This window comes from Malaclemys terrapin, chromosome 1, assembly GCF_027887155.1.
Source record: "Malaclemys terrapin pileata isolate rMalTer1 chromosome 1, rMalTer1.hap1, whole genome shotgun sequence".
Classification (NCBI taxonomy): domain Eukaryota; kingdom Metazoa; phylum Chordata; order Testudines; family Emydidae; genus Malaclemys; species Malaclemys terrapin.
Window position 1 is genome coordinate 113,922,933 of NC_071505.1, and position 26,347 is coordinate 113,949,279.

Below are 26,347 nucleotides of genomic sequence, written 5' to 3' on the forward strand. Positions count from 1 at the left end.
TATGCCAACAGAATGAGTTTCTCCCTGATCATTGGCTAAGCCAAAAGAAGCAGTCTTTTGTCAGCATAGCTGCATCTACACCAGGGTTTTTGTGGATGTGATTTTTTTCCACACTTCCCGCAAACATAACCATGCTTAATAATGTATATACTAAGCCTCATTTTCAATGTTGTCACATTTTAATTTTTAGGTCAAATATTTTAAAATGCTGCTTTGTTAATTGCTAATAAAAGATTCATTCAATTGATGTTCTGTCAAGTTTACGACTTTGTATGGATTTTGGGAGTTGAAACTCTTAGTTAAATGCCTACAGCGGATTAAGTATCATTCTGTATAACCTCCCAGAGAAGGCCAGAGAGAGGTGACGTGGTAACAGACATGTGAATAAGTGCACTATGTGATAAATTATGTTTTCAGATGCCTCTACATTTTATCACATGGATAACACTTACATACATGTACATATTTTGTGTCTTTGTGCACATATACATATATATATGTTCATAGAAAATATACAGTTATATTCATTTGGTCTGGCTACAATTAGCACTTGATCAAAATAAGTCGTTCACTGAATTACACAACAGGAGGAAAAGGTATTACAGTCCATTGTCCGGTTGAAATGCAAGAAAACAGCTATCATCTACTATTTGCAAATTTTTAAAAACAAAAACACAAAAATACACGTTATGAGCTTTGGATCTGACCCTATGTGCCTAGAAGCAGGGAGAGTAAGACTTCTTTGACATTAGCTGTTACATTCCATCATCTTTCTGAACCATTGTCACCTGGTTTATTTTGCCCCTCCTGTGTTCCGAGCAGTTACATTAAGTGCATCCTTGACCACAGGAGGCATATTCTTATTTCACTGCTTCTCTCACACATAAAGCCTTCCCAGGGCTCAGTTCATGTGCTCTCAGCCTGAAGGCATGTGTTAGACTGGTTAGGAGAAAACATCCCTCAAAATCCCTGAGGGGCAAGCAGTAGAATATTGTTTATTTCCATTAATGTGCAAAGTAACACCAAGAACATTTTGCCAATTCTCCTGGCACAAGGGGAATAAGTAGCACTAAGCTTTCTGTCTCTGTATCAGCAAACGTTTTGATTGAATTTTTCTTTATCGTTGTCCTTGTTTTGGGTTAAAGATTTTAACTTCTTGAAGGATGGTACATCATCAGTTGCTACTCCAAGGCAACACAATTACGTGTTGCTTGTATGTCATCTATCCTTGTTTGTCTGGCTGCCTTATCTAATTAGATTGTAAATTCTTTCAAGTGGATGCCATCTTTTATTCTATGTTTGTACAGCACCGAGCACAAGGGAGCCCTGATTTTGATTGGGAGCTATACTACTAGCATGTAAATACATTTGTCACATTGAGCACCCCTGTATTCACACCAGACACACTATTGCAATAATCTTTGTACAAAATATGCCTTGTGAGGTATCAATTGAAAGCTAATAACTTACTGGTCATTAATATTCTTGTGTGATATATGTACATGATGGGTATAAAGAGTTATAAATATACGCTGGAATTATGACTGAAGTATGTGTAAACCAGGTATGTCGGGGGAGCTGTTAAACAGGGCTGTCCTAAACAAAGGAATCTGTGTTTACCCCAATTTACATATAAGCAGTAAACAACACCATCAAGACAGCAGGGGGAGGAGATGGCAGAAAACAAAATAATTTGCATTATAGCAAACACACGTGGATGAAGAAAGAGCATGGAGCTTCCTTCTCTACCAGCCTCCATGTTGCCTTCTTCACAGCTTGAATAAACTTTACTTTGAGGGGTAACCCTTAGAAGAATCCATTTCAAAGGTTTACTAGTCTATAAAGACTAACTGGGAGGGATTGGACCTCAAGTGATAAGGAATTGAATCAATTGATTGTATAGAATATTACTGTGTTATAGAAATGTAGAGAGTCAGGTCTTTTCTGAAAGCTAACAAACTGGTGAATAATGTTATTGTGAAATATATGTATTAACACTTTATGAGGAAATATGGATATTTAATGATATTATGTGGCCAAAGAGGGAGAAACAGGTTCCTTCTCAGACAGGAGAGACGGCAGCTATTTACTTGTCTCCTAGGTCATTGGTTTTCAACCTGTGGTCCTTGGACCCCTGGGGGTCTGTAAACTATGTCAGATTTCCAAAGGGGTCCACACCTCCGTTTGAAATTTTTTATGGGTCCGCAAATTAAAAAAAAAAAGGTTGAAAACCACTGTCCTATGTAAATTAAAAGCATGGTGGAATCAAATCAATGGAAGCCCCATTTACATACAAGGTATGGGAAGGTAGAGAAGAACAGCATTAGGCCATCCTGCCTCTTGAAACAAAGTTATTGAACTTTGGAAGATATAAGCAAAAGACAGAAGCCATTTTTGGCATTCATCACTAGACAGACACAAGGGACCAGAGCTCTTGCAAGCTGGGAAAGATGGGTCCCTCTATCAAGTGGGGACTGAAGTCGCTGGAAACTGAATACAAGGCAGAAATCTACTTAGGCAAAGATTATACCTTGCTAGATTAAATTTTAGACTTTTGGGTGCACATTTTCACTTTTATTTGCTTGTAACCATTTCTAACTTTCTCTCTTATGCTTGAGCTCACGTCAAATCCTATCTTCTTTTGTTAAACTTGTTTTACTATTAATATGAACCAACGGTGCTATGTTTAAATTAAAGCGAATGTTAACTCCAGTTAATGTGGTAAGCTGGTGTGTTTTGTGTCTTTAGAGGAACAAATAAACCTTATTATTTCCCTGAACTGTCCAGGAGAGCGCTGGACTTTACAGATCACGTGGTTTGGGGACAATCTGGGATTGTGAGTGGTTGTAACCAATGGTGGAAGCCAAAGCAGGGCCGCAGACAGGCTGCTGGGGTCAGAGCTGCTGAACTAGGGCTGTCTAAGCACACAGACACTCATGGTGTGACCCGCCTGCTTTTAGGCTGGTTGGGAGCATCCCAGGTTGGGAGCGACATCAGCAAAGCACTGTGAGGCACCCAGGGTTGCAGGGCAAGTGATGACACAACCCCTCACTGGTCTGGATTGCACCCACCCCCAAACTGAGAAAACATATTGAAACACTGCAACAAGCCAGACAATGCAAAAACCTGTCTTCAAGCCCAATGCACCACTTTGCCAGTATGTCAGAAATAGCTGTATATATGAAGGACTTCTTCACTTTTATTCCAACGTAATCCTTGGATCATACAAGTTCTCAGCCAGCTGCCCCCACAAGCAGCTCCCCATCCTACGTTCACCCTCAGCCTTTTTTCTTTCCTCTCAGCCCTTCCTACTCCTTGAACATTTTTTAAAAAGATGTAGTGTGTGAAGGGGTTAAATTTGAGAAAATAAGCAACTAAATCCAACGGCAAAATAAAAGGTTGTCTGTCACCTTTATTTTGTATTTCCAGATCCTACTGTGCTTAGTATCTCAGATTTCGAATGTGGTTCCACTTTAGAAAGTGACTGAAAATATAGCCTTTTGGGATTCCATGTTCTGTATCTCAATGGTTTTCATAACAGACGTGGTAAAGTCATAATCAAAAAGATGTTTTTTCCCCACTTAACTGCCAGCCCTACATACTCAACGTGGTCTCAGATTGAAGCTAGGTTGTAATATTCCACTTTGGGGTGGAAAAGGAGTCAATCCTGGGAAAAAGAAGTGAGGACTTTAGCCATCAAGTGGGGTCTTGATATAGCAAAACTAGTGCTTAATTTGTAGCGAAAGAGGTGACGGGGCTCAAGCAATTAGGTGTCGGGGCTATGAACTGCCAAATCTAGAGGTGCCGGGGCTCGGCCATGGCGCAAATTAAGCACTGAGCAAACAGTTCATCACAGAGGATTCTCTGCACTGTAATGTGACTGATTGCTTGCTTTATAAAAATCTATTTAGGACCTTCTGTCTAGAATCATGACCTTTTTCAGCCACTAACCCAAAGGTTTTGGAGTTTGTCATTTTGTCAAAATGGCAGTCACCAACATATGCACACTCCCTTCACTGTTCATGACAACTTCATTAGAAAAAGTATTTTTAAATCACAAAAAATTCTTCTTCCATTGCACATGCACATAGATCTGTTACTACAAAAGGATTTTGATTTAAAATAAATATATACATACATATATATACACATACACACACACATAAAAGCCTTATTTGTATCCATCTTTATAAACCATACGTCTATTGCCTAGAGCTTTTCAAACATATTTGCTTAACACAAAAGAATGACAAAGGCTTTGAACATACATTTAAAAACAGATGCATCAAATCTGGAGTTTTAACATCCTTTAACAGTCCAGGCACCAAACGTTAAATACTACAGTTGCTAAACCAACTCATGATGTTTGGACAGCTGTCTGAAATAGAAGGTTACCAGCTTGCTCACCTGTGTGTGCTTAAAGTAGTAGAAAATGGGGACTACTTCTTCCTCATCCCTTCAGCTAAATAAAAATAATTACCAGTTTTATCTGTGTTGTCTCCTCAATTAATCATGGAAATTAATAGCCAGTCTGATTATTTCTTGTAATTATGTCCCACACAAAATGCCATTCATATGCAGAAATGATTGAGAATATAGTGCTCTTTGAAACACAGTGGTAGTAAGTTATCCTTTAAAGAAAATGCTAGAAACTTTGGGAATCTGAAGATTTTTCCCACCTGCAAAGGGAGGGAGAGGGGGAGTATGGTGCTTTTTTATTTGATTCTTTAAATTCTACCGAGGCACTTACACGATTCCCAACACTGTACTACCTCAGGGCCTCACACCATTAATTAATTAAAAAACAGATCACCACTGTGACAAAGGGAAACAAGTCTGCTTTACCGATGGGAATATGAGTCTCAGAGGCAAAAGTAACATACCTAAGGTCAAACAGAAAATCTGTAATATAGCTGGGAACTCAACCCAGATCTGACAAGTACCTGTCCAGTGCTTTAGCCACAGACCATTCTTGAAAACCTAAGATGATTCTTTAGAATAAAAGGTGTGCTGATTCAGGTTTGGCATACCCTGTTCTTCATGAGAAGACAACTGACGACTGAGTTGCTAACTAGGTTAAAAAGCAAACAAGTTAAAAAAAAAGTTTCCTCAAGCCTTCTTTATATAAAAAGCTTATATATATATATACACACACACAAACACACCCCCCACCTTGTTAAAAAGCAGCATACCTACTTTTCCCCCATTCTCCTTCAGGTCACATTTAACTCAGCCCTTAAAACTCTGCTCACAACTCTCTGGCACATTCTCACTAACTGTACTATGAAATGCATGGGTAAGCCTGCCATGCTGAAGCAAAGCAAACATTGTATTTCATGAACACAGTATTAAAAAAATATCCTCGTTGGCTGTGACTAGGAGAGTAGGAAGAGTTAAGTGGAAAGCAGGGACTGTTGGGATGTAGGCTTTTGACTGGAATGGGAGGGCAGAGTTCCCATCATCCCCTCAGAGGGAGCGGTAAAAAGTTGCAAAGCTTTGGCTGGAACAGGAGTGGATCTAGTTCCGCTATTCAATAGGGACAACAAAGAGTCTGGTGGCACCTTAAAGACTAACAGATTTATTTGGGTATAAGCTTTCGTGAGTAAAAACAAGTTGCATCCGAAGAAGTGAGGTTTTTACTCACGAAAGCTTATACCCAAATAAATCTGTTAGTCTTTAAGGTGCCACCAGACTCTTTGTTGTTTTTGTAGATACAGACTAACACGGCTACCCCCTGATACTATTCAATAGGGAGTGACTTTAAGACCTGCTCTGTGGCTGAGATCGGTGGAAAGCAGAGGTCTGCTGCTATAGGCCACAGAAAGCTCTGGCACCTGGTCATATAAACACAGATGAGGTCTTGCAGCAGACATCAGCCTTTTTCAAGTACTCATCCTGTACCCTCTGCAGTAATCAGCCATTGAACAGGTTCCAACAGGTAAAACTTGTAAGCTACACGGACCCTAGCTACAAAAGTTACAACAGCACCAGACACTTCATCATCTACAACCTGCAAGATCTCGCACACAAATTATAACATAGGAGGACAATTAACTAAAACATTAGGGTTAGCAAAGAAGTGCTAAACAAGGGGGAAGATTCATATGACTTTCAGTTGGAGTTGGCACCTAACTGCCATTTAGGTCTTTAAAAGCTTTATAGTTTCTGATGTGGACCAAAGTGAAAATAAAAATAGAAGTTTAGTCAAGACTTTTTGAGAGGACAAAATAAAAGAACTCCATATAAATAAAAATGGCTTTTCTGATTTATCTGATGAACCACAAATAATTCTCTTCTGGACCAAGGCCAAGCATGCAGACTTTCGAGACAAAGGAATGGGTATTTTCCCGCTATTTTACCGGAGATGGGCATTGGGTATAGGGAGGAAAGCGGATAGGGCAAGAAATGAGGAGGGAGTGCAAAAAAGTCAAAGATTGATTTTTCACCCTGTCTCACAACTGAAATCATCATCCTCAACTAGGGAGTCACTTCCACAATGGTCATGGTGCAGCTGTTCCTGCTTTGATTGTGTAACTTTTCTTTATTGTATTTTAAAATTCATGTCCAGGGCACTCAGCACTGTATTTGGGAATTCTTTGGTATGGAGTTTTTAAATACAAATAAGACAGACAGTCATCTGCACAGACCATAGTCTTATTGACCTCGAGGCATTTTTAAAATATCCATATTATCCTCTCAAAGTGATTTTTAATATCTTTTTAAATCTATCAAAAAGATAAATTATTCTCTTTGTGAATTAACAATTTTACTTTCTAATGTAGAAAACTGAAAGAATTTGAAACCATTTAGTTCAAATGTTGTAGGGTAAAATCTTAGAGCACTGAAGTGAAACAGAATTTGAGCTGTTGTAATACAGCTGGAGATGCCAAGAACAAAAAGGCTACAGAACACATTCTTTCAGCATTTCAAAAATCATTAACACCCACTCACAGAATTTAATCAGAAAAATATATTATTCTAGTCCACTCAATTTGAAGCTGAAACCATGGATTTGCTAGGTGTTTTGCACATTTTATATTAATATTGTCAAGGCTGTTTTCATCAAGAACTCAGATTCATCATAGTGTGTCACTCCATGACATCTTATGCTGGCCCAGAATCCAAATCTGAAAATGTTCTCTAAATGTCACATTTAAAAAACAAAAAACAAAAAAAAGTATTCCTGAACAAGATGAGTCATTTTACAGTAAAAGGTTCTCCAATGTCCCACAGACTATTAAAACAGGAAGAGCCTCATACAGCTGATTACGATACAAACATGTTCCTTTCACTTGCCTCTTGTACAGTTCAAATCAGGCTTTGAATGAACAGCTTAAGCAGAAATGCACTGAAACTGAGCTACAGTATTAATTATTGGAACTGGCTGAATAGTGAAAAAAAACATTTGTAAAATGTTTTGCAAATACTAGGGCTTCAGCATGACTGGACAGTATTCCACAACATTAGCCTTCACAGAACTTTTAAAACAATTTGACCAAATACATATAGTTCTTGCTGAACATGTGGTCGATCCACTAGCTGCATAACTAATTCTGAAGGTCAAATACCAACATGCAACCTTATGTTGACTGATATTTGTTTGCTTCTGGTATTTGAATATGTTGAATATGAAAAAGTCATAAGAAGACTAGTTCTAAAAATGCATTACAAAGCCACAAAAAGTCAAAATTCACCAACTTGTATTTGGCAAAAAAAGATTTATTTTTTTTAAAAATTAGCGTTGTCGCTTAAACAAGGCTAATACACTAATTTACCTCAGTAATGCAGACATAGCTTAGACAGCTATTAATGAGTTCTGAAAGACTGACAAAGACAAATTATCTCTGAAACCACAACAACATTTTTTCCTCAAACCTTATTTCAGTCCTGATCCAGGTGGTGGTTTTCTTCAGAAGCGCACAGTCTTCCTTCAGTCTAATTGTGTAAACAGAAAGTGATGGTCGGCAGCTTGATCAAAATAAAGACCCATGAGTATCTCCTAACTAAAAATTATAAAGGCTTCTTATACGGAATAGTGCTCAGCAAAGCTCAGTCCAACAGACAAGCCTAGAGGAATAACTGTTCAACCCTTTTAAAATCTTAGCTACAAATGACTAAGAGCAAAAATGTCATGATTATAAATGGGTGGGAACTGGAAGATCAGAGTACAAAGCATTTTGTACATTCCGCAAGGAGTTTCATTATCTCACCATATGCCAAGAATAGAATCAATAGGGTGTCATAGTTTACCTTGGACTTTGGTTTGTTACATTGCTGCAGAAGATACTTATAAATGTTCTAAGTAATAATGAACTCAAATGACTAAAAAGTTACAAGAGACTCACTAATGACTACGGAGAATTAAGACAAATATTAGTCTTAATTATCTGGATCCACTAAATTGTTGTCTCTACTCCTGGGACAGATACATCCGCTTGGTCCCCATGGGATGGGCAATTGTCTTCCTCCCACTTCCGACTCCAGTAGGCAGGCAGGCAGTCATCAACAATCAGCTGATCCTTGGGCTGCTGCCCACTTTTCTGACTCATTTTTCTGTTGCATGTGGCCTCTGACAATGGGGCCTGGCTCCTAACAAATAAGTTACCGATGTATTGTTTTGGCAAGGTGGTAACTTTCTGGTACACTGTTTGGATGAGATTAGTACACATCTAGAATTTGTTAAATTATTTGGGGCTCAAATCTATGTTGTTCTTCTGTTTAATTGAGGACACGCTAATAAGGTCGTCTCAGCTCAAATTAAGAGAAGTTATAATGACTGACAGAGAGGGCATTTCCTGGACACTAATCACTGGCTAGGTTAAGGGCCTCAGGCAAAGTCAACAAGGCTCTTTAATGCAGCAATTAAACACCAGGAAATTCCTGACCTGAAGGTCATTGTTGCCATTGCCATGGACACAGGAGAAGGAAAATACATGCACAGCTCCTCAGGAATTTTCCTAGACTGGCCACAACTATTTACCAATACCAGCTTAGAGCAGGAGACGCCCCAGTGGAGGGAGTACTTGCAAAGTGACTCATTTGGGGGATAGGAAGTGTCCTAACAGTCCTCTCCCCCAGCCACATCTCTGGAACATCTTCAGGCCCAACCTCTTAGGCATACCAATGCATAGGCATCTTCCTCACTGCTCTAGCACTGAGATTTCAAGACTTCCACTAGATCAGGGTTGGGCAAACTATGGCCCGCGGGACCGTCGTGTCCGGGCCCAGAGCTCCTGTCCCGGGAGGCTAGCCCCCGGCCCCTCCCCTGCTATCCCCCCTCCCCACAGTCTCAGCTTGCTCACTCCGCCGCCGGCGCAATGCTCTGGGCGGCGGGGCTGAGAGCACCTGGGGCAGCACAGCGGCAGAGCCCGGCCTGACCCGGTGCTCTGTGCTGCGTGGTGGCGACGGCGGCATGGCCCAGCTCCAGCCAGGCAGTGTGGCTGTAGCGCTGCTAGCTACCAGTGCTCCAGGCAGCGCGGTAAGGGGGCAGAGAGCGGGGGGGGGTAGATGGTGGTCGGGGTGGGGGAGGAACAGGGGGTTGAATGGGGGCAGGGCTCCCGGGGGCAGTCGGGGGGGGGGGTTGGATTGGGTGGCAGGGGGCAATCAGGGGCAGGGGTTCTGGAGGCAGTCAGGGGACAGAGAGAAGGGGTGGTTGGATTGGGCAGGGGTCCCGGGGGGGGGGGGGAGGCATCAGGAATGAGAGGAGGGGTTGGATGGAGCGGCAGGGGTCTGGGGGCAGTCAGGGGACAGGGAGTGAGGGTGTGTGGATGGGGCAGGGGTCCCAGAGGGGCCGTCAGGGATCAGGAGTCCGGGGGGGCAGGGGAGACAGATAGGAGGTGGGGGCCAGGCCACAACCCCCTCCCCATCCGGCCCTCCATACAATTTACGAAACCCTATGCGGCCCTCAGGCCAAAAAGTTTGACCGCCCCTGCACTAGATAGACAAGGTAGGTGAGGTAATAACTTTTATTGGAACAACTTCTGTTGGTGAAAAGAGAAGCTTTCGAGGCTCACTGAGCTCTTCTTGTCTCTCACCAAGTTGGTCCAATAAAAGATATTACCTCACCCACCTTGTCTCTCTAATATCCTGGGATCGACACAGCTACAACACTGCCTACAAGACTTTCACTGGCAGCTGAACTTATATCAGAGTATAAACCATAAAGTGGCATCTCAGCAGCAGTGTACATGCCGGGCAGGAGTGGCACCTTGCTCTGTGCTCTGGGGTTGGGGGTTCCTTTACAAAAGCATACCGGACTCCCTGCCGTAGCCTCAGGGCCCCATGCTCTTCCACAGGTGCATGCTCCCTCAGACCAGCCACATGCTCCTCCCTTGTTCTGGTTGTTCACTCTCCCCTCTCCTGCTGCAATGGGAAAGGCACAGAGCTTGTGCAGCAAACTCACACTTCAAGGTACAGCTCTTTATTTGTGATTTGCACTAGTTGTAGCATCTCACTCTGTGATGAAAGGAAAGATGTTCACAGACAGCTGAGAGCAGGAAAAGCCACCCACAGCTGACACAGATGGAGAGGGGATCTTTCATAGGCGCTGGGCAGGGACAAGAGACAGGACCTCTGCTACAAGCCCATTCTGATGGACACTAATGACCCCTGGAACAGTCAGAGTGGCCTTCTCACTTGCTTACCATGGTACCTCTTCAACCAGAAAGCTGAATCCAATGATATCACACTTCCCTTCAATGAGTATACCTTTTCTCTGGGTCCCCTCCAGTGAGTCCCAACAAGCTATGACTTGCTTAAAAAGCCAGTCAGGATTGTAAATCTAACACGGTAGAATATTTTCCCCTTGATTTTTTTTTCCTAAGTCAAGTGTGTCCTTTATTGGCTATTGATGAGTTACTTGATTTCCAATACTGGTCTTTACCTAACAGTTAGTGATGGCTACTGAAATCAGTGGGAAAGCAGAACCTTCAATATGAATGTTCTGTTAGCCTAGCATAGAAAAGAAGCAAGAAAAATGCTATATATTTCTAGATCAAGTGAGCCATGGATATTTAAATTTGCTTTAAATGACGCACAAAAGTCCCCAAATAGATGTGAAAGAACAACATGTGTGGTATTTGGTTCACTATGCATGACATAGTATAATGGTTCCTATCAAAGCAGAGAGCAGTGTCTTACATATTGAAGGATGAAATATGTAGGATATTGGGCAAGATTTTCAAAATTGACAAGTGATTCTGAATGCTTCGGCTTTCAGGTTCCCAACTTGAGACAACTTAATAAACCTCTGATTTTCAGAGGTTGAGTGGCTCAGCACTTTCTGAAAATCAGGCTCCTTTAAGGTATCTCAAGTTGAGCACCCAAAATCACTAGCCATGTTTGAAAATCTTGGTCGCTACCCGCCCTGCCCCTCAAGCATACAGACATGTAGGTACGCACATAGCGGGAGCCTGTCCAGCAGTTGAACCACAGGATTCGGAGTCAAAGATCTAGGTTCTAGTCTCCTCTGATATATTCTCCATGAGCCCCACTGAGCAAGTAACGTCTCATATTCTTTCCCCAATCTGCAAACTGGGAACATTACTCATTTTCCTAACACAGATGTTATGAAGCTTGATTTTAAATGGCTAGGAGATCCCTGAATGGAAGGCACTATAGAAATATTATGTGTACATAGCTCATACCCTCAGAACAAGTATTACAACAGGATTGACCATAAACAAATCTACTAGAAAGCATGGGTTAGGCAAACACCAACTGAAGCTAACACATTTTATCTATGCAAGATTTTTATTTTTTTTAAATGCTTCCATTCATGTATATCAGTGTCTCCTTGGAAGTCTATGTTTTGCTTCTAATCTTTACCATATGACGACAGATATTAGAGGCTCTGTATTCCACTCTTTTTGGGACTAAATCCAAACATTGATACAGGAAATTGGCAAGATGAAGTATGTGAACAGCCAAGATCAACCTGTATTTGGTCAATAAACAAATATAAGTTTATAAGCATGGTAAATTAGATTTTGTTGGGGTTACTTCTCCAGCTTGAAAATGCCAGTGATAATCATGCTTTCATCAGCTCAGAGTAATCAGATTCTGCAGTTTTAAAAGGTATTGGCAGTATTAATACTTTAAACTCTTACAAAATGCTTCTTTTACAACACAGTGTATTGCTAATAAACTCTACAGTCAATGGATCACAAAGTCAATATTCTAATGCTAACCTATACTAACTATATATAAAAAAAATAATCAAATAAAGGAAAATGACAACTACATACTTTGATCTGCAATTATTGCAATAATTAGTTTAAAAGTCTTAAAACAGCAAATAAATGAGTTAGAGCTCAATCTTAGGTCTATTAAAAAAAATATTTTTTAATGTAAAAGCTTCTGACTGATGTTCAAAACCCCACTCCTCTAGATGACACAACCTCATGTCAAAGAAAAAAAAAGGGTGGGATCCCCTGTCTGAGTTTGCATATTGCATGAAATGCCTCACTTAGTTTTTCAAGGGCGGTAACCATAATTTCCTTTACTTGCTTAATAAGTAAACATTTACTTTGCTTCTGAGCAGTCCATATTCAGTTACAGCACTGTGCAGTGTTTAGAAAAAAAAAAAAGAAAGAAAAAAGTATAATGTATATACGGTAACTGAAAAATCAGAAATGAAGACTGATAGGCAGATTAGCTGTGCAAGCTTACCTCAGTGAGAATGATTTAGAATTAACAGAAGTCATTAAATATTTGGAATGCAAAGAATGTTTTTCCCCCATGCCACAGTGCAAATATCCGGACACCGAATATACAGTATTTTCAAAAGCCATGTGTCCAGCACCATGTTTACTACGTTACACTGTACCACAGCAATTGATTATTGTCTAAAGAAACACAATCAGTTTTCATTCCTCACTCAAAATACTTTACACATTTTATTTGAGTAAAGCACTAAAAAAAGAGAGAGAATAAGATTGAGATTTTCAAAGCTGACAGGAGGATTTAGCCACACAGCTCCTATAGACCTGAATGGGAATTGTATGTGCTAAATTTCCCACTCAGCTTTGAAAATCTCAACCTATGTTTTTTGGAGGACAGTTGATTTACACCACACACACACACACACACACACACACACACACTATTGTATGAAAACACAGAAATGCCTCAACCCCTCCCAAGTATCCCTGCCAAAAGCGTCATACAGAATCTCTTTTTCAAACATCAAGTGCTTTACAGAATTATACACCATTTGTATACAGTTACTATCTATATACCGCACAGGGTTCATTTCACTTTATCTGAATAATACCCACACTTTGTGTAATGCCATCAGCCATGGTAACAGCACCAGCAACATTTCACAGCAGCTTAGGGTAAGAAGTGAAGGGTAGTGTATCCATTTGAGGCAACAGGAATTTAGACAGAATGCAATTACACAAAGTCAGAATTTCACCAGGACAGCACAACTAGTGCTGTTAGCCAAAAATGTCCTTGCCAAACTTTAGGTACCTTAGTCATGAAAATGGTCACTGATCTGTGTCAGAATTACAATGGAAAAGAGAATCTTAGTATACACAGGGTTCATTTTTTTAAGTTTATCTTCACATTGGATCGTTCCTGGCCCAAGCTTTCAGACTTTTACTTGTCAAATTCCCAACTAGTACAATCGCAATATAAAGAGTTCAAGCTAGAGAAACTGAGGGACTCAGAGGCTGTTTAAATGGACGCAAGAGTGTTTTACCTCTCCTGAAAATTGCTTGGGTAAGAACAGTCCCGGTTATTACCTGTTAAAAACAAACACTCATCTGATTTACAAATTTTAGAACTCTTCCCACTAGTTATTCATAATCTGCTATGGCTTAAAAGGACCAAATTTATTGGCTTGAAAACTAGTCATTCTTTTGTTTTAAAAGTTAAAATTAGTTTCAGGCATTGCACTTGCCCCTGAATCTCCCTGCTGGAATTAACAGTTTAATAACCAAATATTTTCTAACTACAAAGAGGGGGAACTGACCAACTGACTATACAGAGGAAAACAGTGAATTTGCTTATACAAACAGAATCATGAAGTGCACAAAGATGAAAAAATGAAAGGGAAAAAATTTCTTTCATTTATAGAAATTTTAGGTATTTCCTGTAACATAGTAGGTCAAACATTTTCAGACAGAAACAGGATTTTTAAGTTGATGATCCCCTTTGCAAATGAGAGTGTTTTTTTTATTTTTTTCCCACCAAACATTCAAGCTAGATCCAATGACTACACTGAGGAATATTTTTTCCCTAACTAATTTGCTCCATTAAACAAGAGACTAGCATTTAAACTGAGGGTTTTTTTTTTAAGTGCTCGCACATACAAGAAAGATCATAACCTTTTTATACTCTAGCTAAATGACAATATTAGCCAAAAAGATACCTCAGGTTTTTTCCCTTAAAGCAGAAACAAATTAGCATACATTACCTGAAGAAAATGCAGAAGACTTTCAAAACATTACACTGAGAATACAGAACTGAATAGTCCTATGACAGCATAAACTACATTAAAAATATATATTCTGATAGCAATGTAGGTAGGAGGTGTCATACTGGAGCAGATCACTGGTCTATTTACTCTTGTATCCTCCTTTTGTCAGTGGCCAATACTTATTGATACTGAGAGAGCCAGAAATGTTTAATCCTCTAACACATTATGTGACCAACTAAGTTCTAAGATTTTATCATAGGGAGGGGGAAAAATTCCTTCCTAACTCCTGCAGGCAATCAGCAGGAACAACTGAAGCATGAGAGTTGACAGCCTTTGTATTTTTAAAACAATCTAGCTAAGACACTTGCAAGCATTGTATATCTGGAATCTGTCCTTCTTGGTCACATCTCTGCCATTACCCTGAACTTCCCCTTCCCTCTGTTGCATTAACTCCACATTTCCATATCTGTTAAGAACGTAGTTCACAATTCAAAACAAGTCACCTGCTGGATTTCCCCTTCTTTCATCAATTCCTAGTTTAATACACAATCCTTAGATGGATCAGATCCAAAATGAATAGTCCTGCAAAGCACCTTATCAACCCTATAACCGAGAAGCCCTACTCAAGTCAGTGGGACTACTGCACATGTGCACCAAATTAAGCACATCCTTAAAGATTTTGCTGGATCAAAGCCCTTAAAGCTAAGCACAAGCTTAGCTAGACCAAGGCTTTTAATTACTAGCAATCTTCTCTCTTCTTACAGCTGCACACCATTCCTGACATACCAGACTTCCCTTTTCCCTAAAAAGATTTCGGAACGATCTATCTGGCTAACCAGATAAAACAACATGCAGAAGTAGCACTGTATTACATGGTGTCCATTTTACATGGCTACCATAAGACCCATGCTCCTGTTCAATGTGTTAGCAAGCATTGAAGCAGATTGTGGCTGAGAATTGACAACTATGAAACCAAGTGGGCATCAACTGACTGACAAATCCAGAGTCAGCAAGAGCCAAAATCTCTACATCAAATAATAGTTCTTCAATATTATGGACCTGTCATAACTATAAAGGGTAGGGTAACCACTCTCCTGTGTACAGTGCTATAAAATCCCTCCTGGCCAGAGACTCCAAAATCCTTTTCTCTGTAAAGGGTTAAGAAGTTCAGGTAACCTGACATAAAGGACCAATAAGGGACAAGATACTTTCAAATCTTGGGGGTAGGGAGGGAAAGGCTTTTCTTTGTGCTCTTTGTTTGGGAAGTTGTTTGCTCTTGGGACTGAGAGGGACCAGACATCAATCCAGGTTCTCCAAATCTTTCTGAACAAGTCTCTCATATTTCAAACTTGTAAGTAAACAGCCAGGCAAGGCGTCTTAGTTTATCTTTGTTTTCTCAACTTGTAAATGTACCTTTTACTAGGAGTGTTTATCTCTGTTTGCTGTACTTTGAACCTAAGGCTAGAGGGGGGGTCCTCTGAGCTCTTAAAGTTTGATTACCCTGTAAAGTTATTTTTCCATCCTGATTTTACAGAGAGGATTTTTACCTTTTTCTTTAATTAAAAGCCTTCTTTTTAAGAACCTGATTGATTTTTCCTTGTTTTAAGATCCAAGGGGGTTGGATCTTGATGCACCAGGAGTTGGTGGGAGGAAGGAGGAGGGATGGTTAATTTCTCCTTGTTTTAATATCCAAGGGGTTTGGATCTGTATTCACCAGGGAATTGGTGAAGGTCTCTCAAGGCTACCCAGGGAAGGGAATTAGCTTTGGGATGGTGGCAGCGGACCAGATCTAAGCTGGTAGTTAAGCTTAGAAGTTTTCATGCAGGCCCCCACATTTGTACCCTAAAGTTCAAGGTGGGGAAGCAGCCTTGACAGGACCAGATCCCTGACTCCAGCTGGAGCTACACTTGGCACAGAATCCAGGGCGCAGGCTTGGTCTTTGACCTAAACTTACAACTGCCCCTCAGCTGCTCTAAGGTACATCAGCAGAAATAGTGACCATTCTACTGGCTGAGGGGTACTGGAGTATGACATGTTACACCCATGCCCTGTACTGCCCCGCCAGCTATGCTGGCTCTATGCTAACTGAAGAGTGTCTATTTCAAGAACATCCCTAGGTGCCTTTATAAGGCAGCTATCCAGCTACTTTACACTGCCTAGGAAGAGCAACAAGCGGATGTGGGGCCAAGGACCTGGGCCTATATTTATTAAATGCACATACGCTGACAATTATGAAAGTGTAACCCACACACCTTCTGGGTGTGGTGTTCTGTCCCATCTAGTGGCACCGAGACCACTTAGAGTTAAATGAGTTTGCTCTACAGTCTTAGCTAACAGCCAGTTGGCTTTTAGCTCATGTGTTAGAGGCTCATGCACTAATCTCCAGAGGTCCCTGGTTCAATCCTGCCTGCCGACGACCGGGGGTCTGTCAGCGTCACAAAAGCACATGGCAAACTCACCGGCTACAACAGTTAATAAAATGTAGCAGACTTAATGATTTCAACAGAGTGACAGTCTGTTATGGTCTCTCCTCTCCTCCTCACAGTAGTAGGGGGTTCACCAACACATACCACATGCAAAGACTCCATTTCCAGTTGTCCAGCTTAACCTTTCACAGGGTGCCACGTAATCAGTTGATCTCTTTACTTTCAGATATTTGCATGGCCCATCCATATTCAATTCAGTTTTTACAATGAAATAAAGAAAATTATTGAGAATACAAACGTATACATTACCTTTTGCTGGCTGAAATTTAAAACATCTGCATTGAATATTACATGGTATGACACTATATGCCAAGGGCCGGTTCTAGGGCAAACGAGCAGGGCAGTCGCCTTGGATGCCAACTTCAAGGAGATTCCAGACCACTGTACCACTCTGCTCCCCGCCCTCTTAATCCCCCGTGTTGGCTGTTGGTTGGGGAGGTTTTCCACCCCGCCAGCAAAACAGCTAGGGCTGCACCTACACAAGTCTGTTTCCGTAGTACCGTGCAGTGCCTTTTATAAATACAGTATGTGCACTAATATTTAAGAACAGTGACATTTCATCCAGCAATGTGTCACAGGTTCAGCAGAGAACGTTGCAGGGAATTCCACATCGATTGTCAATTGACCAAACAGACATCCACCAAAGACACAGCAAAACACTTAAGATTCTAGTCAAGAAAAGATGGAAAGACACATAATAAGCACGTCTCTCTCATTCCCTGGCTATGGGGGAGGTAGTTTTTTGGAAAATGGGGTTAGCTGATATTTTTCTAAATGTTACATGTAAGCAGACTTGTACGGAAACATTATCGTTGGGGAAGACCATAATGAGTCCGTCATTTTAGCTTAATTATTTCTGGAAAAATTGGTTTTTGTTTGTTTGTTTTAAATAAGTGTCAGAAGAAGCCCTTTATGACACTGCTTGTAAAAAAAATCCTGAATGTTATGAATACGGACTAAGCATTTATGTATAACAGAGATCAACCTGCTGTGCAGGATTTCAAAATAAATACAGCAATGAAGGAATTTCCTCTCCCAAAATGATAGCAAAAAGTTTCAGATTCTGCTATAAAAGTTATAATATAAACAGAGTTAATATAATACTCTAATGACCCCATCAGAATCTGAACTAAGAAATGGTACTAATTGTTGCCAGACTACATCAACATCATTTGCTGCCTATTATACTTTTATTCAAAAGACCATTACAATTCAGGTTTAAACTCACCTCCAAGAGCTCCTGTGATTAACAGAAATTACCGGACTCTTCAATTAAAGCAGATTGCATGTTATTGGTTCACAGTTTTTTGTATCTCCAGGAACAAGACATCACAGCATGCCTCTAAAGTACATTTTACTATGATGTATTAGAAATGCCATCCATAATTTTAGACTTCACATATCAAGCATCCAAAGGATCTTTAAAAGGAGCAGTTTCTTGAACTTCAGACTGGTTGCAGTTCAACCATCATGTGTCCCTTTTGTAAAATGTCATGATGGGGGTAGGTTGGAATTTCCGTCATTTACGTAAATATAAGTTAATTTTTCTTTTTAAATCCATTGAGGAAAAAATTAACTCAGTTCAACTTAAAACTGAACTTACATCAACAACTTATGAAAATACTGGGCACCAGAAACAGGTCATTTTTAAATTTGTTTAATATATAATTATGATAATTATGATAACATACTGTACTCTGGATTGCAAAAGCCAATAATATATTGTAGGATCAAAGGGAATTTTACAAACCATAATTAATTCCATCTCAACAACCCTCTAAGTTTGGTAAAATGAGAAGTTGTCTCAGAGTGCAGGTTCACGCAATGAATCAGTAGCAGCAGAAATGGACGTAGACTCCAGGAATCCTGACTCTTTCCCTGCCCCCTTCTCCACAAGTTACACAATGCCGCCTGAAGAATATTTTTTAAAATCTCAGTTACAAGACCTAGGACAATTCACATTTTAAAATAAACTATGTTTAAATATAAAGGTTGCATACAATGTTTTTAACCTTAATAATGTTTGTGATGTGTTTGGGGATATTTTAACAGTTTTATCTATTGCTAATTAGATAAGCATTTTCTGAATACGCAACATATTACATGAATACATTCATTTAGTCTATAAGAGGATCTTCCAGACTTCGTAGTCAACGTTATTTCTTAAGTATGGCAATGTGCGTGGCACTGTATAAATCCTTGTCCTAAGGAGCACAGAATCTAACCAAGGGAGACAAATGCTCTGGGAAGCTCAAAGGTAGAGCTGGATGAAAATCTCTCAACAGAACGGATTACAAGGCTGCGCACTGAAACGCATGCACGTACTTTAGTGTTGATTTTGTTGACTCCCTTTTTACAGGCATGTTGCTATTTTGATTCAACTGTCCAAAAATTAAACCATTTACTCTTCCTAAGAGACAATATTTAAACTGCCCTGGCAGGTAGCTCTGATGGAGCATTAGCCTTGCTTGATAAGGAAAACAGTTTTTACCATTATCCTGTCACCCCACATGTGCACTGAGAAAGCATTTCCAAAAGTAACAAATGCACATCATCTCTACACAGCTGAGTCAATGAGTGTCCAAAAGGAACATAGATCAGACAAGATATACAGTGTTCCATTCATAACCTTGTTTGTTAGAGAGAGAGATACTGCCTCTTCAAATGGATGTTTGACAGCGCCCCTGCTGAGTGATTTGGGCATAGTGTGTCTCTTCATATTGATTTTTCAAAAGTACAGAAGAACTTCTAACTAGGCCACAGCTGCACATTCTCTCAACTTCCTAATATTGGAAATTCTACCATACAACCAACTCCTAACTTGGAGAAGGGGGAGGGAATTTTTGTGCCTTTCATGGTGCCATGAGGATCCTTCCCACATATCCTCCCCCCGGGGTCCCCGCTAGAAGATCCATGCACATAGTGCAGTGTCGCCTTCTTTCAAACAAGAAGGTTTGGATGTGAAGCTGCTCCTTAAAAATTAGAGAGTTCATTTAGGACCTATTCCTGCAATCCTACCCTGCTGGTTAAGGAAGAGGAGTTCAAAGCCTGTGTACTAGTGAAAAATTACCCTGCATCTGCAACTAATTTACAGATTCGGTACTTATAATCCAGATCAGCCAGATTTTAACAACTGTATTTTAACCCCATTAAAATATTTTGATTAAAACAGCATCAAACCAAAAGTCAACTGTAAAACAATCCAACCCAACTGCAAAAATCTCTTATTCACTACAGTACATGCAAGTAAAATACTATTTTTTTAAATATATCAATTTCTCTCTGATGGCCATACATATAAGCCAATCAATAAATATTGGACACTCAGAACATGGATTTCACCCCTCTAAATGGGAGCATATTAATATGGATCTTATAAATCTTATAAAAATTCAGCTGAGTTTTTGCCAGGTACACAGCAAAAATACATGCCAATATATGTAAGCTCAGAGTTGCTGCTCTTTATGTAATTAAAAAAAAGCTCTAAAAATGTGCAAATTACAGACACTTCCATTTAAAATACTGGTTTGATTGTACTAGTTCTCATAAAATACAGCAGTGCACAAAACTAATTTTTCCCCTGCAATGTTTCTTTCTGTCTCCAGTGGATTTAGTGTTCAGGAGAGATGCCAAATTGACAGCCCTGGGATGCAGCTCCACTAGGAAAATTAGTATCCCTCTTTCAGCAATGGTGTAGCTGCCCCTTAGATTGGAAGTGTTAGTGGAGACATGGCTCAGGCAATGTTACCCCCTTGCCTTGGAAACCCGCTCAGGTTTTCATTACAAAATGACCAAACAAAAAAAGCAGCTTGAGAAGCCAGTATACACTAGAGCTCAGATCACTGCTTAAAAACTAGGTACTGATTTTCCTAGCATGGACAAGACTATGTAACAGGGTAGCCTACGCTCATGTCCTGTGATCCCACACTGTCTTTTACGTCTCTTGTTTGCGAACACATAACCTCTACGTGATTTATTAATAGCATCACTACCATCACAATCCATGCAACAGCTCTATCTACAACGTTCTTCAGATGTCAGCCCGTTCTCCCGGGAGAGCACTCACCCTCCTAAGATCCCTTTTCCCTCAGTTCTGTTAGCGTTTCCCACTCTGCACTGCCTTCCAGTGCTTTTTAACTACCCCTCTCAGCTGATGGGACAATTAGCTCCTTAGCACTATCAGTCAACAGGCAGATTAGGTAATTAAGTACTCCAGTCCTCAGTAAAGTCTGCTCTGGGGAGAAATAATCAGAGCTTAAAGTGACCAGAGTTCTGGAACATCGGTTAGCTCTCAGCACTCTGTTACAGGTCATATCGACCAAAGAATATTTTCCTTTCACTGCCAGGCTGGGCCACTCAGGGAGATCTGTGTTAGCAGAGGCCTGCACCTGCTATAGGATTGGGCCCCTGTTCAGGAATTGAACTATCAATGTAGAAATAAAAGGGCTTTCTATCCCATTATCAATATGAGAAGAATTTTGTACAGAAGGGAGCATTTAAGGATTGTTTGCATGTTCAAAACCAGCTATATTTTTTAAGTGAAATTCTGAAAGTAAGTTATTTTTCCTCTCCCCTTCATAAAACCTGATTGTTGTACAGAAGCTCTCCTATCAAAAGGATCATATGATTTTTGGCGCAAATACAGCACAGCACATGCACAGCCCTCCTATCAAGGCCTTGGGCATAGTATCACTGTCAGCTGGACTGATCCACAATTGACTTTCAACAGGCTTGGACACAATTTTCTTTCTAAAATCTATTATACCATCCAACAAGTTAATTATTGATGATTCTAACCCTTTTACATAAAAGTATTTGTGCAAGGTACTTACTGCAGTCATTGTGGGTTGTGCGCGTTTGGCCATTTGTTTTAATCAAAGGTTGCCTCAAATAAAATTGTAAAGTGGCCTCTGCAGAAACATTTCATTCCCCTGACAGTTCTGAATGAAAACAAGAAATGGCTTGTGTGTCTTGGGGCAGAAAAGAAGCCACATCTCTTCTAGCATCCTGATTTAAGTAACTCAATTTTACTGCTTTAGCTTAGTCTCTGAAGAATATTAATCTGATTTATGAAACCACAGCCACACAAATTTAAAGAGCTGGTAATGTGTGATCACTTAAGGGCCAGGATGAAAGACAAGTACAGAGCACTATACATGGTCTCTAAAAAAGTTACTTTGCTTTGTGTCATGAGTTGCTACTACAACCCATGTACCGGGGCTTATATAATATAAATATAACCATATTGGGGGAAACAGATTTAGCACAGCTGTTCCCTGACACAGTTAAAGCAAAACTCAATTTTGTACCAAGAATGAGACAGTAAGAGCATCCTTGAGCCATGCTCAAGCACATCAGGGTTTCCTTTGCCCTGCAAAAATGGAATAATATTTTAACAGTGCCAGGGCACACCTGTAGTGTAACCAGGGGTCTTGACAGTCAAACTTGTAGTGCTAAAGGGACATTAGCATGTAGGTTTAATTTAAAACATGACTGTGAACCGCTATTGCCAATCACAACACACTTTAAAAGTGATCTCGTTCAACGTGAAATATAGTTCAAAGTGATGAACTTCAAATAAACAAATGCATTTAAATCTGGGTAAAGAAAGCCCTTGAAACAGTTCCAATAAGTAAGGGATCCAAATACTGTAGCAATGATTTTTTTTTTTTAAGTCCCATTCTACATACGTACTCTGCATTGTTTCTTAAAAAACAGAGGGAGCTGGCACAGGTGTGAGGTGAAGAGCTCTCTGAGATCCTCTAGAATGCCTATTTTTCCTACTTTTCATCATCCCCTCCTTCAAAGGTCCTGTTACTACAGCAACCTTCTAACTTAGGCAAATGTCTCTCCCTCTCATAAGTACTGATATGGTCCCATGATCCTAGTATCTGAGTGACTCACAATCTGTAAAATATTTATCCTCCCAACACCCCTGCATGATAGAAGAGTACTATTAGCCTCAGGTTTCAAAGGGAACCCGAGGCACAGAGATGTTAAGTGACTTGCTTAAAATCACACAGAAATTCTGCAGTAGAGAAAGGACTTGAAGCCAGGTCCTCCCAAGTCCTAGAATAATACCCTAACCACTCGACCATTATTCCTCGCAGTATAGGCACCGTCTTTTTCCTGAAATACTTCCTACTGGTATCACTGGTGCAACTCTACTGATGGTAGAAACAGCGGGACCTCTCTTGAAGAAAAGTTCCAGGTGGCTGCCACTGTGAACTATCCAATGCCTTTTAATATTTGACCTTTGCTATTGGGGTACAGTCTCTTTAGATATGGTGGTTTAATTTTATTGGGTTTTCTTGTGGGAAAAGTCTAGGTCTTTAAAGTGGTGTCTGCATTTTGCTCCAGAGGTAGGGAGATTCGTGGTCATGTTGTTTATATAGCAGCAGCACTATTTATCTTTTCTTGCCCTATGAAAAACAAATATTAAAAAAAAAAAAACCAACAAACAAAGCATCACATCTGAAAAGATCTTACCCAGTAGCAATGCTCAAACATATAAAACCAGCACAAGCAATTTTCTAAGAGGAGAGTCACTATTCAGAATTTATTTTTTTTACTTGGTCTTCAAGCAATTTGTACCTTGGAACCATATTTGTATCAGCAAAAAACTTGCAATCTTAACATAACTCTGTAGCATTCTGAGAATACACTGAAATGTGTAAGATCCATGCAATATACATTTCTGCCTCTGGTTTACCTGCATTGATAATTCAACTTCTACAGCAGATTTCCATATTTTAAAGTTTAGAATATACTTTTGTGCATTACAAAAACATTATTTGTAATATTTGTTGGCAGGTGGAATTTAAAAGAAGTATACAGATCGGTTTCCTGAATTTCCCTCCCAATATAACAAATTTATACTTTGAAATGTTAAGCAAGCTTCATTTAAAAAAAAAAAAAGTAAGGATTATGTTTGCCTTTCCCTTTAAGGACACTTTTGTTGGTTCCTTTCACTATCCATTTTCCTTCCCAAAGTTCAAGTAATGATGCAAAATTAGTGTCTATGGTGCAAACAAGCTATAAAGAATACCATCTGCTATTCTGTAACTCATGTTCTACGCAATGGAAAAATCTAAAGCTTTGTGAGTGCCCAGTTCCCCACTAGCTGGTGTCAAAAGCAAATAAACAGCAGATTAAGATCATGTCAATAACTAATTCCACTAAATCACTAATTCTGTTTTCTAACTGCATTATCGAGAGACTTAACCATTGCCAGAGTGCGAACTGCCATTCAGATTAAAAGCTATGTGATCAGAACTACTGTTTTATATACGAGAAACAGGACACACACACACACACTCACTCTAAGAAGCCTATTCATCACCACAGCAACATCTCAAACAAAGGTGGAAGCCAATTCATGGAGTCATATTCTTCAAAGGAAAGAGCATGAAGGGTGCTTTCCGCCTGTATCTGTGAGGGGGTTGTGTATTTGTTTTTGTTATTAAATAATTTTATTCCATTCACTGATTGTATTTTGATCAACACTGTTCATGAGCCCAGAGCAGCGTATAGACACAATGTTAATTAATTAAAAATATATAAAAATACATTGTGTGAATTCAGTTATAAAACGCTGACAGTGCCCTGAACTGGTTAATTTTTTTTCTATATCAGAGTAGGGTAACACCATATCTATGTTGACATTACCTTTTTTAAGAAGAGATATTTCATAGTAGCTCCTCTCCCCCGTCCATCCCCCCCAAACACACACACAGACACGTATATGCACTAGCAAGCAAAATCAAACCTACATATAGTTACCCTGTGCAGAGGACACTGAATAGGAAAGAATCTGTCCCAACAGTGAACATTATAATGGTGGGAATTTAGATAGAAAATTTTCTTTTGGGTGGGGAAAGGGCACCCTTATATAGCACTTTCCCCTTCTCCATTCACTTCACTCCATAGGAGCGTCATGATTTTGTAAATGTTAAGAAAACCTGCCTGAGACAGTAAAATAATTCTGAATTGTGTACCAATCAAAGGACAGTCTCAGATTCCTCTCCACTCCCCACCATATAAAAAGAAAAGTTACTTGAGTCACGTGAGGGAAGAGATTGATTTCTGATTTCCCTTAAACCTCCAAACTACAGAAGAAGAAAGAAGAAAAAAAACAAAAACAAAACCCCCACAATCATAAACTGTCAAAACTCTACTGAAAGAGTGGCTCTCACTCACGACTTCAGTCCCGAGCATGCAGAGCGGGGCGCACACATACAAGCAGCCACTCTGCATGCACTGTGTCTGTTCAGCACCAACCCCAAAATCTACACTCTGAACTTGGACATACCGCAAGCTGCTATTTCAGTGTGAAAACACCATCCTTCCCTTCTGGCTTTAAAGTTGGGGTGGAGGGCCTTGGGTATTTTGAAACCCAACACACAGCTTCAAAAATGAAGAGAAATGGCTCATGGGACTTTTATTTTGAGGGAAGATTAGACTGACAAGGTCCCTTAAATAATGGTGGGCAAAGGATATAATTATGAATTAAAATGATTAAAGAAAGGTATCTATTCCAATAACTGAAAAAGATGGGTCAATCCTGTCATGAGGAGACCTGCTAGAGATCCCCTTGCACAGCCAATGATTCTACAGTTCTAGACAAACAAGAGAAATCTTTGTTCAATTCATTGTTAAGCCAATATTTTCTTTGGTTTGAAATTATTCAGCCATCACTGACCATTAACCGCTAATAGATTTTTAACAGCTTGTGATTTCTATAACCTTTTTTCTCCCAAGTTGAAGAGCATCTACCATACAATCCAGCAGCATTTCGGGTGAAGTGGAGGGGGCTGAAGATCTTGTAAGGAGGGGGTAGCCTAAGAGTATTCTTACCCTGTGCCAATTTTTGGAAAATACATGTCATTCAACGCAGTTTGGTTTGTAAGCTCAAATGCTCACATGGAATGATCCAAAATCTGATCTTAGATATACCACTAGAAATCTAAAGTACTTCTATTTACTTTGATTCACCTTGGATTTACACCTACCCAATAAAGAGGAATTTGACCAAATGGATCTAATGATTAGGGCAGGGAACTTGGAATTCAAAAGTGCTGATTCTATTTCTACCTCTGCCATTGATTCATCATATAGATTAACTGATGTTAACCAACGTAGGTTGGTTAAGGCTGTTTGTACCTCTCATTACTTGGCTCTATAATACGTGTAAAACCAACCTTCCCCACAAGGGGTGCTGATGCTCAATTAATACTTACCTCCTTTGTAAAGCACTTTGAGATCTACTGATGAAAAACACTATGTAAGAAGTAGGTATTAATACTTTTAAAGTGTTTTGGATGACAGGTACAATACCAGTGCCAAGTATTAAGCAACTGATTGAGGTGGATTTTCCATCTGAAAACAGTGAAAGATGAAACTTGGAATCAAAAAGGTACCTAAGAAATGTGAGCGA

The 26,347-nt window shown here is 39.8% G+C and overlaps 1 protein-coding gene across 5 annotated transcripts in view; it reads right to left on the bottom strand.

Moving 5' to 3' along the window:
- EPS8 (epidermal growth factor receptor pathway substrate 8) overlaps positions 1 to 26,347 on the bottom strand; it is a 197,207-nt gene that overhangs the window by 126,401 nt on the left and 44,459 nt on the right. Inside the window, exon 1 of one of the 5 annotated variants that reach the window (XM_054036107.1) lies at positions 7,876 to 7,894. The exons of the other annotated variants lie outside the window; for them this stretch is intronic. The gene's annotated coding sequence lies outside the window, so the exon portion shown is untranslated. Of the gene's footprint in view, positions 1 to 7,875; positions 7,895 to 26,347 lie in introns of those variants that run through there. 5 annotated transcript variants of the gene reach the window in all.